This window comes from Archocentrus centrarchus, chromosome 24, assembly GCF_007364275.1.
Source record: "Archocentrus centrarchus isolate MPI-CPG fArcCen1 chromosome 24, fArcCen1, whole genome shotgun sequence".
Classification (NCBI taxonomy): Eukaryota; Metazoa; Chordata; class Actinopteri; order Cichliformes; family Cichlidae; genus Archocentrus; species Archocentrus centrarchus.
Genome location: NC_044369.1, coordinates 26,495,424 through 26,510,116, shown reverse-complemented (window position 1 = coordinate 26,510,116; position 14,693 = coordinate 26,495,424). Strand labels below are relative to the sequence as shown.

Here is a 14,693-nt window from a genome sequence, read left to right as displayed (position 1 = left end):
CTTTCTTCTCCCTGCTCCCATCAGGCCGGCGTTACCGCTGACTGAGGGCTAAGACTGAAAGGTTGAAGAAGAGTTTTTACACACAAGCCATCCGTCTGCTCAACTCTGAGCCCTAACTGGACCATTATTGCACAATGTAAATATTATAATATTCTATAATTCAATGTAAAAGTGTGTATAGTGTATAGTATATAGTGTATAGTGTGAATTACTTATTTTTATTTTTATTCTTCTTATTTATATGTGTGTGTATATATGGTTGCAGGTACAAAATACATTTCACTGTGCATTGTACTGTGTATAACTGCACATGTGACAAATAAACACTATCTATCTATCTATCTATCTATCTATCTATCTATCTATCTATCTATCTATCTATCTATCTATCTATCTATCTATCTATCTATCTATCTATCTATCAGTTAGTAATTGTACTGCAGCATTTTGGATCAGTTGCAGTTGGCTAAGTAGTGACAGACTGATACCTGAATAAAGATTACTATAATAGTCAAGTACAGATGAATTCAAGGCATGTGTGGCCCACGGCACTTGAAGGGCACCGAGTCAGCGGAGTGGGTGCGCAAAAATGCCCACCTTACCGCCAATTCACCACTGACACCATACTCGACACACTCCACTTTAATAAAACTGTAAGCCGTAGGCAAACATTCAGTTCACAATAAGTTTTATATAAATACACAATTATCACAAATAAAAGCTTTATTTCAAGGAAGTTAAATGATGTAAAAAAGTAAATAAAAATAAAGCTACACATGATCTGCACACATGAACACAGTAAATGTTGAGAGAAAAAGAATTCCTGCAGCACTTACACTGTCAAAAAAAATAAAATAAAACACACAGTTAGGCTTAAAATTTAATTGCAGTACCCAAAGTCTGTGTAAACCAACTCTGGTGGTTAAATAAAAGTACAAACAGGTCTCCAGCACTAAGCTTAAAACCCTTTAAAACTGAGTAATTATAAAAGTAGTGGCATTGGCTTGACCATCCAAAATCTACACTGGCAAAGCAGCAGCTTGGTGATCTGTGAGAGAGACAAGGCAAAAAAGGGGTTAAATGATTTACCTCAGAGGGAAAATCCCTCCTACAATGCCACACCTACTATTAGTTACCTGCATCCTATTTAAGATCCTACCCTGACAGCGAAGGGCTGTCCTGCACTGTGCGAAAACTTTAAGAAAATTTTTGTGAGAAAAATTTCTGCTCTCAGACCTTCATCACCTCAGGCTGAAACAGACTCATCTGCACCTCCTCCCAGCAGAGCTGTCTTTGAGCAGTTTGAGCCTGTCAGATTCTCCACACTAAAAGAGGTGATTCAAAATATGAGACCTGTAAACTCTCCCAGAGACTATCCCTTTCGCCTTTTTAAAGAGGCTTTTGATTCAATGGGACCAACTATTCTCACTCTGATTAACAGTTCTCTTGCTTCTGGTTGTGTTACAGCTGCCTTTAAACATGCAATTGTTCAGCCTCTAATCAAGAAGAAGAACCATGACCCTGATATTCTTTCGAACTACAGACCAATATCTAAATTACCATTTTTATCCAAGGTTCTCGAAAAAGTTGTTTTTAAGCAACTTCAAGCGTTCTTAAGTGGACATGGAATGTGGGAAAAGTTTCAGTCAGGTTTTAGATTGCGTCACAGTACAGAGACGGCTCTTTTAAGAGTTTTTAACGATCTGCTTTTAACTGACTCTGGTAGCCCCGCAGTTTTAGTACTTCTAAACCTGTCAGCTGCCTTTGACACTGTGGACCACAAGATCCTTCTATCTTGCCTAGAACATGAAATCGGCATTAAAGGCACGGTTTTGACCTGGCTCAGATCTTATCTTACTGATAGAAGTTTCTCTGTCCATCTAGGAGACTGTTTTTCTACTGTTTTTCTATGTTGCCTCTAGGGTCTGGCACTCTGAGTCATTTGGCTCTTCACTGTTGTGCTGCTGTGAAAAATCTGGGTGTCATTTTAGATAGCAGTTTTAAAATGGATAAGCAAATAAGTGCTGTTACCAAAATCAGTTTTTAATCAACTCAGAGTCACTGCCAAGGTAAAACCTTATCTCCCGCAGCAGGACCTGGGAAAAGTTGGGCTGTCCATTTAAGAATCAATTTTAAGATTTTATTGCTTACTTTTAAAGCCTTAAACCAGGGGTGTCAAACCATGGTTACTGCATAAAAACCATAGGAAACCATAGTGAATTTTTGTAAGGGTATGAAGGGCCAAAATTGAAGCCACAGTCTGAGTCGCGGCCGAACACAATTAAAAATCATTTTAATAAGCAAAATGAAAGCATTTTAATAAGCATTTGAATGGTCAGAATACAGCAACTTTTCCCTCAACACATTAAAATATAAAATATTTTTCTTCAAAAATGACATCAGGAAAAATGAGAATATTTCAAGCTGATGAAAATTTGCTTATTTTTCGGGTAAGAATTGTGATGTCAGTTTTTGCGCTTCATATGCGAAAAACATTGCATAAACCACGCAATGTGTCCAGTTTATCAGCAGAAAACGCAGCTGTAAACACAGCGGTGGAGCCCTGCTTTGATTTCCATCCCTGAAGCTGCAGGACAAAGGTGCTGCCATTTGCGAACTTTTACTGTAATAAACCCTATATTGGATGTGAAGCGCAATTTCTCAGCTTTTAGAAACTGATTTTTTTTCTGATAGGCCAAACGGTCATGGAATTACGGTAATTCAAAATTCTTTGATCAGCCAGCTCGGTACTAAACCAGGGCTTTCAAATTATGCAGACGGCAGGCGCATTTTCCACCTACTCCACCACTCTGCACCGTCTACTTTTTAATTTTTGCGCCGTTCGCCGTCTCCAATTCCAGCGCCATGTGGACGCACGTGGCAATATTTACATTCTTTCAATCTGAGCCATTTGATTGGTTCACGACTGCCATGTGACTATTCATATCATCTGCTGCCGTCATGGCTTCGGTCTCGGTCATAAGGCGCCTGCTACTTTGGCATGCCCCCCTGCTACTCCAAAACAAGTTGAAAGCCCTGCTAAACAGCTGTTCACGTAACAGGTGCCTCAGCAACGATCGCCGGTGTTGTGCCAAAAAGTGATTGGCTGCCATAAAGTGATTTTTGATGTTTCTATGTGCTTTTATGTATAATGTATTTGCTTATATTGGTGAATAGAGTGTAGTCAATAGGATTTATGAAGGGCTTAAATATAAAATAAAGAAATGACCTGTTTTTCAAGTATGTTTATGACTCTGCATTATTGCACGTACATTATAATAAATCCAGTCCTCTTTGGTCACTTAAAATATCTTTATAGAGTGTAATGTTATATTTGTTTTGATTTCTGCTGCCCTCTTGGCCAGATTTCTCTTTAAAATCTGACCAATCACAGTTTTTACCCTGATAAATAAAGAATAAATAAAAGTCGCTGCCAAAAACTGATTGCAGCTTTTACCTTGTGACAGAAATGTTGTTTCTCACTCAAAATGACTTAATATCATTCACGAGAGAAATGTTTGACATATTTTTCACAGATTATAGGTCAGCAAGTCATTTACAACAGTTTAAATATGGGCAATCATTTTCTGGCAATCACTTTTTGGCAGACGATCACTTTTTGGCACAACACCGGCACTGTCTGTGTTACGGTGCTAATGATGCGTTGTGTCTTCGGGACTCTGTTGTGCAGCGTTTCCTGGTGTGTGAGCAGTGATGCACTGTCAGCTCACCTGTGCAGGTCTCCCTCTGCATCTTCTCTCATAACTGTCCCACCAATCCGCTCTTTTCCCCGCACATTGCAGGTGGGGAACAGAGACACACGGTTTACCCCCGATGTCAGCGATCAGGTCCTCTGCCTCCCATGAGTTTTCCACTTTTCATTTGGCCATTTTTGGGGCTTAGGCTAGCTTATACGTCACTGTAAAAAGTGCTGTCTCCTGATCACTGATCAATGAGTCATTGGCAACACAAATGGGTTAGCGTACAGGTCTCGGCCTGCAGAAGCTGTTGTGGCACATTGTGGGATTTGTAGTATAAGTGGTGGGAGCGCTGTTTACCGTTAATAAATCATCTCGCCGGGTGTATGAAATTACATTGCGGGCCGGATTTGGCCCGCGGACTTTGGGGGGGAGGTGCCTTACCTTACCTATGCTGGTTACCTTCACCCCTGCCCCTCCCCACCCTAGCGCTCCCATGCAGTATGTGCTTACACGACGCTATGAAGCGGGTTTTTTTTTTTTAACCTCATATATTGCCCTGATATGGGTCAAAGTATGAGATGCTTTTTTCTCCTCACTCACCCCATTGTGTTTGCTATGTTTCCATCTTCTTTTAAAATGGCAGTGCATTTGATAGCTGAAAGGCCGCAGACACTTATCTCCCCTATTTGTTTAATTTGTTTGTCTTTTCTTGGATGGGTGTTCTGGAATGTTTTTTCTTGTATGTTTGACATATAACGACAATAAATTCTTCTGATTCTGATACTTCATTCAGCAGTGAAAAAACATGGGCTCAAAGTGGTCAAAACGAAAAGAGGTTGATGTGTGAGCAGAAAGGTCAGTGACTGAAGGGATAATATGAGAACTGATATTAGCAATTCTATCAAGAATACCAGTAAGTTTAAAAAAAAAAAAAAAAAGAATTCCAGTAAGTTCTTGTTGCTTTAGAGCAATGGAAATGGGGATTTCTGAACAGGTGGAATAAGACTTAAGGACACTGAGTAAGTGATCAGTGTTCAAATGTATGAACCTATCAAAAGTAGGGCATTATTACTGTTTTGATAAGAGCAAGCAAAATAATTAGCAGTAACTGAGGTAACCATGCAAGATTGGTGTTTAGGCACATCAGGTTTGACAGACTGATATGAAAGAGGAATCTCAATTACAGACAAGTGATTGGAAAAAATAACATCAGTGGTTTCAGTGTCACAGAGAGGCAGGGCACTAGACAGCACAAGGTGCAAATTATGTCCATGTTCATGTGGTGTGCATTTAACTGATTGAACAAGATTATTGCTCCATGTTCAACAACACCACCACTACCTGGAATGACAAATATTTTGGTCATTTATTTGCAGAGCAATAGTTCAACTCCATCTGTATTCACTGTATTAAGGAAACATTTACACATCTAAACCAGCATTCATTCATTCATACTGACAATTCTTTTATATGTTAATAATATGTAGTGCAGGTCATATACTAATTGGAAGGTTGGTGATTCGATCCCTGACTGCTCCAGTCTGCATGCCAAAGTATCCTTGGACGAGAAGCTAAACCCCAAGTTGCTTCAGAGGCATTCATTGGCATGTTAATATGTATAATGTTATAGTAGGAAGCACTTAATTGTAGAAATAAAACTGCTTGTTTGAATGTGTTTCAAATAATGTAAAATTTATGTCCAGAAACACAAATGAATGGATTAAGGGTTGTGACAATTTCCCAAACTCCAAATTGCAACCATTGTGTTCCGCCTGGACTGTCTGATGTCCAACAATAGCATATTGTACTGATTCTTCCATGGTTTGATACTGTGTCCTAAGTATTGTTGTTTTAACGTTCAATTTTCAAATCAGACCACTTGGACTTATTATGACTGAAATGTTTCTAAACACATACATAGATGAGCACATTTAAGTCTATTAAATCTGCTCATTAGCTGTCTGAAAGCATTACTATTCTACGGCAAGTCCTCAAAGACTTGTGATGGATTGTCTCCTTTTCTCCTTCACAGTGGACTTTGAGATAGTCCTTGAATTGGACATCCCAGTATCCAGTGTGCCCCCAAATTTCAATGATGTACTCAGAGACATTCTGAGAAATTTCTCATTCCCCCAAACCATCTCTGGATCTCTAATAATAACAGAGCTGAACTTCACCACATGTAAGGACTTGATCTTATTCATATGATTTTTAAACTCATAATTTCATGCTGTTTATATGGCACTGTATGATTCATGAACTGTGTTCAGTCATTCTTTTAAATGTCTTGAAAAGGGTGCTATCCAAACTCCACTGGAGGACTGCAGTGTCAGTGTGAGCAGCAGTTTGCTTGGTCATGTGACAAGTGTGACAAATATGGTGCATGTAGTGATGTCATCTCCCACACCTGTGGGTGCATAAAAGGGCTTCCTCCTGGTGGAGAGTTTTGTGAACCAATCACAAGTAAGCACTGAAATCTTCTAGATTTTGAAATGACACAGAACATTGCCTTTACCAAATCAATCAATAAACAAGCAACAACGTCTGACTTACAAATGTCTTGCTATGAGAGTGGTTAAACATTGTGTTAAATGTGTACCCATGTCTGATCAACCATATTTGGAAAATAGCCAAAGTTATGGTTTTAAGTTTCAGGCCTGAACATTAAAAATGTAATCTGTTGCTCCACAGGTATCACTCCATGTTCAACAAGAACAGCACCAACAACTCCACCACCACCACCACCAGGTATGACAAACATCTTGGTCACTTATTTGCAGAGCTATAGTTCAATCCCATCTGTAGTTACTGTATTAAGGAAACATTTAAACAACTAAATCAGCATTCATTGATTCATAATGACAAATGTTTTTCATGTTAATAATATGTAAATCACATATTTATACGTGGCTATTCTTATCAAGGAAGCCTGTGTATTGTATTGTAAACACCTCTAGTTTTGCTTTATATGACTGAGTTATAGTGCAATATTAACAAATAAAAAAACATTCTTTAAGAAACACAGTGTGGACAGAATTGAGCAGCCCAATGTCATGGCAGTTTGTGACATCGTCACAAACCTAGCAAGCCACTTTTTATATTCATGGACATCCATTGTCTCATTTTTATGTACATGTGCACAAATTTAGAAGTCATGTATTTCGAATGTGAACTTTCTGGTACACATATTTTGTCTACAGAAAGCAGAGAGGCCTCAACATGTCCGCCAAGAAAGCACCTTTATATGATGTGGCAGCTGTTGTATTTTCAACCAAACCATGACATTTTTATGAGTCTAACAAAACTGTTGTTAATGCCAAACTGTATTTGTTATTTTAACATTCAATTTTCAAATCAGACAACTTGTACTTTCAACTGTTCTACTTCAAGTCCTCAGTGACATCACTTGGAATATACAATATAGAATATGATGCTTTGATGAAAACTCCCAATTGAATTAGATGAACATAAAATGAATAAACTGAGAGCAAGTTGTCAATGCTTGTATGAAATATTATATGTGATGGATTGTCTACTTTCCTCCTTCACAGTGGACTTTGAGATAGTCCTTGAATTGGTCATCCCAGTATCCAGTGTGCCCCCAAATTTCAGTGATGTACTTAGACAAATTCTGAAAAATGTCTCATTCCCCCAAACCATCTCTGGGTCTCTAATAATAACAGAGCTGAACTTCACCACATGTAAGGACTTGATCTTATTCATATGATTTTTAAACTCATAATTTCATGCTGTTTATATGGCACTGTATGATTCATGAACTGTGTTCAGTCATTCTTTTAAATGTCTTGAAAAGGGTGCTATCCAAACTCCACTGGAGGACTGCAGTGTCAGTGTGAGCAGCAGTTTGCTTGGTCATGTGACAAGTGTGATGAATATGGTGCGTGTAGTGATGTCATCTCCCAGACCTGTGGGTGCATAAAAGGGCTTCCTCCTGGTGGAGAGTTTTGTGAACCAATCACAAGTAAGCACTGAAATCTTCTAGATTTTGAAATGACACAGAACATTGCCTTTACCAAATCAATCAATTGATAAACAAACTTGCCAACAATGTCTGACTTACAAATGTCTTGCTATGAGAGTGGTTAAACATTGTGTTAAATGTGTACCCATGTCTGATCAACCAGATTTGGAAAATAGCCAAAGTTATGGTTTTTAGTTTCGGGCCTGAACATAAATAATTAAATCTCTAATGTTGCTCCACAGGTATCACTCCATGTTCAACACCAACACCACCACCACCAACACCACCAACACCAACACCACCACCACTACCAGGTATGACAAACATCTTGGTCACTTATTTGCAGAGCTATAGTTCAATCCTATTTGTAGTCACTGTATTAAGGAAACATTTACACAACTAAACCAGCATTCACTGATTCATAATGACAATTGTTTCACATCTTAATAATATGTAAATCACATATGTATACATGGCTATTCTTATCAAGGAAGCCTTTGTATTGTATTATAAACACCTCTATTTTTGCTTTATATGACTGAGTTATAGTGCAATATTAACAAATTAAAAACCCTTCTTTGAGAAACACAGTGTGGACAGAATTGAGCAGCCCAATGTCATGGCAGTTTGTGACATTGTCACAAACCTAGCAAGCCACTTTTTGTTTTCATGGACATCCATTGTCTCATTTTTATGTACATGTGCACAAATTTAGAAGTCATGTATTTCGAATGTGAACTTTCTGGTACACATATTTTGTCTAGAGAAAGCAGAGAGGCCTCAACATGTCCGCCAAGAAAGCACCTTTATATGATGTGGCAGCTGTTGTATTTTCAACCAAACCATGACATTTTTATGAGTCTAACAAAACTGTTGTTAATGCCAAACTGTATTTGTTATTTTAACATTCAATTTTCAAATCAGACAACTTGTACTTTCAACTGTTCTACTTCAAGTCCTCAGTGACATCACTTGGAATATACAATATAGAATATGATGCTTTGATGTAAACTCTCAATTGAATTAGATGAACATAAAATGAATAAACTGAGAGCAAGTTGTCAATGCTTGTATGAAATATTATATGTGATGGATTGTCTACTTTCCTCCTTCACAGTGGACTTTGAGATAGTCCTTGAATTGGTCATCCCAGTATCCAGTGTGCCCCCAAATTTCAGTGATGTACTCAGACAAATTCTGAAAAATGTCTCATTCCCCCAAACCATCTCTGGGTCTCTAATAATAACAGAGCTGAACTTCACCACATGTAAGGACTTGATCTTATTCATATGATTTTTAAACTCATAATTTCATGCTGTTTATATGGTGCTGTATGATTCATGAACTGTGTTCAGTCATTTTTTTAAATGTCTTGAAAAGGGTGCTATCCAAACTCCACTGAAGGACTGCAGTGTCAGTGTGAGCAGCAGTTTGCTTGGTCATGTGACAAGTGTGACAAATATGGTGCATGTAGTGATGTCATCTCCCACACCTGTGGGTGCATAAAAGGGCTTCCTCCTGGTGGAGAGTTCTGTGAACCAATCACAAGTAAGCACAGAAATCTTCTAGATTTTGAAATGACACAGAACATTGCCTTTACCAAATCAATCAATAAACAAGCTTGCCAACAACGTCTGACTTACAAATGTCTTGCTATGAGAGTGGTTAAATATTGTGTTAAATGTGTACCCATGTCTGATCAACCATATCTGGAAAATAGCCAAAGTTATGGTGTTAGGTTTCAACCCTGAACATTAAATAATTAAATCTCTAATGTTGCTCCACAGGTATCACTCCATGTTCAACACCAACACCACCAACACCACCACCACTACCAGGTATGACAAACATCTTGGTTCCTTATTTTCAGAGCTATAGTTCAATCCCATCTGTAGTCACTGTATTAAGGAAACATTTACACAACTAAACCAGCATTCATTTATTCATAATGACAATTGTTTCACATCTTAATAATATGTAAATCACATATTTATACGTGGCTATTCTTATCAAGGAAGCCTTTGTATTTTAGTGTAAACACCTCTAGTTTTGCTTTATATGACTGATTTATAGTGCAATATTAACAAATAAAAAAACATTCTTTAAGAAACACAGTGTGGACAGAATTGAGCAGCCCAATGTCATGGCAGTTTGTGAAATCGTCACAAACCTAGCAAGCCACTTTTTGTTTCCATGGACATCCATTGTCTCATTTTTATGTACATGTGCACCAATTTAGAAGTCATGTATTTCAAATGTGAACTTTCTGGCACACATATTTTGTCTAGACAAAGCATGGTGGCATCAACATGGCCACCAAGAAAACACCTTTATATGATGTGGCAGCTGTTGTATTTTCAACCAAACCATGACATTTTTATAAACCTAACCAAATTGTTGTTAATGCTAAACTGTAACCACCTGACATATTTTATTGAATAATACATTCTGAAATGATAAACAAGATGTGTGAAAATCTGCAATGTGTATGAGTCAAACTTGGGACTCTGACTTGGGTGCCTGTGGCTCAGGAGGTAGAGCAGGTCATGTACCAACTGGAAGGTTGGTGATTCGATCCCTGACTGCTCCAGTCTGCATGCCAAAGTATCCTTGGACAAGAAGCTAAATCCCACGTTGCTTCAGAGGCATTCATGGGCAGGTTAATATGTATAATGTTACATAGGAAGCAGTTAATTGTAGGAATAAAACTGCTTGCATCAATGTGTTTGAAATAATGTAAAATGTATGTCCAGAAACACAAATGAATGGATTAAGGGTTGTGACTATTTCCCAAACTCCAAATTGAAACCATTGTTTTCTTCTTAGAGTATCTGATGTCCAACAACAGAATAGGTCTTCCATGTTTTGATACTGTGTCCTAAGTATTGTTGTTTTAACATTCAATTTTCAAATCAGACCACTTGTACTTATCTGAATAAAATATTTGTTAACATATACATAGATGAGCACAATTAATTCTATTACATCTGCTCACGAGCTGTTTGAAAGGATTACAACTGTTCTACTTCAAGTCCTGAAAGACATCACTTGGAATATAGACTACAGTGCTTTGATGTAAAGTCTCAGTTGACTTAGAAAAACATAAAGTGAATAAACTGAGAGAAAGTTGCCAACATTTTTATGTGAATATTGTTGGAGATTGATTGTCTACTTTCCTCCTTCACAGTGGACTTTGAGATAGTCCTTGAATTGGACATCCCAGTATCCAGTGTGCCCCCAAACTTCAGTAATGTACTCAGAGACATTCTGAAAAGTGTCTCATTCCCCCAAACCATCTCTGAATCTTTAATAATAGAAGACCTGAACTTCACCACATGTAAGGACTTAATCTTATTTATGTGATCTTTGAATTCATATTTCATGATGCTTATATGGTGAATGATTCATGAACTGTGTTCAGTCATTCTTTTAAATGTCTTGAAAAGGGTGCTATCCAAACTCCACTGGAGGACTGCAGTGTCAGTGTGAGCAGCAGTTTGCTTGGTCATGTGACAAGTGTGATGAATATGGTGCGTGTAGTGATGTCATCTCCCAGACCTGTGGGTGCATAAAAGGGCTTCCTCCTGGTGGAGAGTTTTGTGAACCAATCACAAGTAAGCACTGAAATCTTCTAGATTTTGAAATGACACAGAACATTGCCTTTACCAAATCAATCAATTGATAAACAAACTTGCCAACAATGTCTGACTTACAAATGTCTTGCTATGAGAGTGGTTAAACATTGTGTTAAATGTGTACCCATGTCTGATCAACCAGATTTGGAAAATAGCCAAAGTTATGGTTTTTAGTTTCGGGCCTGAACATAAATAATTAAATCTCTAATGTTGCTCCACAGGTATCACTCCATGTTCAACACCAACACCACCACCACCAACACCAACACCACCAACACCAACACCACCACCAACACCACCACCACTACCAGGTATGACAAACATCTTTGTCACTTATTTGCAGAGCTACAGTTCAATCCTATTTGTAGTCACTGTATTAAGGAAACATTTACACAACTAAACCAGCATTCATTGATTCATAATGACAATTGTTTCACATCTTAATAATATGTAAATCACATATGTATACATGGCTATTCTTATCAAGGAAGCCTTTGTATTGTATTATAAACACCTCTAGTTTTGCTTTATATGACTGAGTTATAGTGCAATATTAACAAATTAAAAACCCTTCTTTAAGAAACACAGTGTGGACAGAATTGAGCAGCCCAATGTCATGGCAGTTTGTGACATCGTCACAAACCTAGCAAGCCACTTTTTGTTTCCATGGACATCCATTGTCTCATTTTTATGTACATGTGCACAAATTTAGAAGTCATGTATTTCAAATGTGAACTTTCTGGCACACATATTTTGTCTACAGAACGCAGAGAGGCCTCAACATGTCCGCCAAGAAAGCACCTTTATATGATGTGGCAGCTGTTGTATTTTCAACCAAACCATGACATTTTTATGAGTCTAACAAAACTGTTGTTAATGCCAAACTGTATTTGTTATTTTAACATTCAATTTTCAAATCAGACAACTTGTACTTTCAACTGTTCTACTTCAAGTCCTCAGTGACATCACTTGGAATATACAATATAGAATATGATGCTTTGATGTAAACTCTCAATTGAATTAGATGAACATAAAATGAATAAACTGAGAGCAAGTTGTCAATGCTTGTATGAAATATTATATGTGATGGATTGTCTACTTTCCTCCTTCACAGTGGACTTTGAGATAGTCCTTGAATTGGTCATCCCAGTATCCAGTGTGCCCCCAAATTTCAGTGATGTACTCAGACAAATTCTGAAAAATGTCTCATTCCCCCAAACCATCTCTGGGTCTCTAATAATAACAGAGCTGAACTTCACCACATGTAAGGACTTGATCTTATTCATATGATTTTTAAACTCATAATTTCATGCTGTTTATATGGCACTGTATGATTCATGAACTGTGTTCAGTCATTCTTTTAAATGTCTTGAAAAGGGTGCTATCCAAACTCCACTGGAGGACTGCAGTGTCAGTGTGAGCAGCAATTTGCTTGGTCATGTGACAAGTGTGATGAATATGGTGCATGTAGTGATGTCATCTCCCAGACCTGTGGGTGCATAAAAGGGCTTCCTCCTGGTGGAGAGTTTTGTGAACCAATCACAAGTAAGCACTGAAATCTTCTAGATTTTGAAATGACACAGAACATTGCCTTTACCAAATCAATCAATTGATAAACAAACTTGCCAACAATGTCTGACTTACAAATGTCTTGCTATGAGAGTGGTTAAACATTGTGTTAAATGTGTACCCATGTCTGATCAACCAGATTTGGAAAATAGCCAAAGTTATGGTTTTAAGTTTCAGGCCTGAACATTAAAAATGTAATCTGTTGCTCCACAGGTATCACTCCATGTTCAACAAGAACACCACCAACAACTCCACCACCACCACCACCAGGTATGACAAACATCTTGGTCACTTATTTGCAGAGCTATAGTTCAATCCCATCTGTAGTCACTGTATTAAGGAAACATTTAAACAACTAAATCAGCATTCATTGATTCATAATGACAAATGTTTTTCATGTTAATAATATGTAAATCACATATTTATACGTGGCTATTCTTATCAAGGAAGCCTGTGTATTGTATTGTAAACACCTCTAGTTTTGCTTTATATGACTGAGTTATAGTGCAATATTAACAAATAAAAAAACATTCTTTAAGAAACACAGTGTGGACAGAATTGAGCAGCCCAATGTCATGGCAGTTTGTGACATCGTCACAAACCTAGCAAGCCACTTTTTATATTCATGGACATCCATTGTCTCATTTTTATGTACATGTGCACAAATTTAGAAGTCATGTATTTCGAATGTGAAATTTCTGGTACACATATTTTGTCTACAGAAAGCAGAGAGGCCTCAACATGTCCGCCAAGAAAGCACCTTTATATGATGTGGCAGCTGTTGTATTTTCAACCAAACCATGACATTTTTATGAGTCTAACAAAACTGTTGTTAATGCCAAACTGTATTTGTTATTTTAACATTCAATTTTCAAATCAGACAACTTGTACTTTCAACTGTTCTACTTCAAGTCCTCAGTGACATCACTTGGAATATACAATATAGAATATGATGCTTTGATGAAAACTCCCAATTGAATTAGATGAACATAAAATGAATAAACTGAGAGCAAGTTGTCAATGCTTGTATGAAATATTATATGTGATGGATTGTCTACTTTCCTCCTTCACAGTGGACTTTGAGATAGTCCTTGAATTGGTCATCCCAGTATCCAGTGTGCCCCCAAATTTCAGTGATGTACTTAGACAAATTCTGAAAAATGTCTCATTCCCCCAAACCATCTCTGGGTCTCTAATAATAACAGAGCTGAACTTCACCACATGTAAGGACTTGATCTTATTCATATGATTTTTAAACTCATAATTTCATGCTGTTTATATGGCACTGTATGATTCATGAACTGTGTTCAGTCATTCTTTTAAATGTCTTGAAAAGGGTGCTATCCAAACTCCACTGAAGGACTGCAGTGTCAGTGTGAGCAGCAGTTTGCTTGGTCATGTGACAAGTGTGATGAATATGGTGCGTGTAGTGATGTCATCTCCCAGACCTGTGGGTGCATAAAAGGGCTTCCTCCTGGTGGAGAGTTTTGTGAACCAATCACAAGTAAGCACTGAAATCTTCTAGATTTTGAAATGACACAGAACATTGCCTTTACCAAATCAATCAATTGATAAACAAACTTGCCAACACTGTCTGACTTACAAATGTCTTGCTATGAGAGTGGTTAAACATTGTGTTAAATGTGTACCCATGTCTGATCAACCAGATTTGGAAAATAGCCAAAGTTATGGTTTTTAGTTTCGGGCCTGAACATAAATAATTAAATCTCTAATGTTGCTCCACAGGTATCACTCCATGTTCAACACCAACACCACCACCACCAACACCACCAACACCAACACCAA

The 14,693-nt window shown here is 37.7% G+C and overlaps 4 long non-coding RNA genes across 5 annotated transcripts; all 4 read left to right on the top strand.

The window, feature by feature from the left end:
- Window positions 1-7,349: 7,349 nt before the first annotated feature.
- LOC115773934 (uncharacterized) lies at window positions 7,350-7,984 on the top strand. The gene is made up of 3 exons (XR_004019146.1): window positions 7,350-7,402; window positions 7,516-7,683; window positions 7,926-7,984. It is a non-coding gene; the product is annotated as an uncharacterized LOC115773934 (long non-coding RNA).
- A 1,521-nt stretch (window positions 7,985-9,505) lies between these two features.
- On the top strand, window positions 9,506-13,153 carry LOC115773930 (uncharacterized). Of its 2 annotated transcripts, none has more exons than XR_004019141.1 (4): window positions 9,506-9,521; window positions 12,433-12,582; window positions 12,696-12,863; window positions 13,101-13,153. It is a non-coding gene; the product is annotated as an uncharacterized LOC115773930 (long non-coding RNA). The 2 variants fall into 2 exon arrangements; XR_004019142.1 differs by lacking the exon at window positions 9,506-9,521 and adding an exon at window positions 11,572-11,629.
- LOC115773935 (uncharacterized) lies at window positions 10,914-11,575 on the top strand. Its single transcript, XR_004019147.1, has 3 exons — window positions 10,914-11,020; window positions 11,130-11,297; window positions 11,540-11,575. It is a non-coding gene; the product is annotated as an uncharacterized LOC115773935 (long non-coding RNA).
- An 851-nt stretch (window positions 13,154-14,004) lies between the features above and the next one.
- Window positions 14,005-14,692, top strand: LOC115773933 (uncharacterized). The gene is made up of 3 exons (XR_004019145.1): window positions 14,005-14,110; window positions 14,224-14,391; window positions 14,634-14,692. It is a non-coding gene; the product is annotated as an uncharacterized LOC115773933 (long non-coding RNA).
- Window position 14,693: the final 1 nt, after the last annotated feature.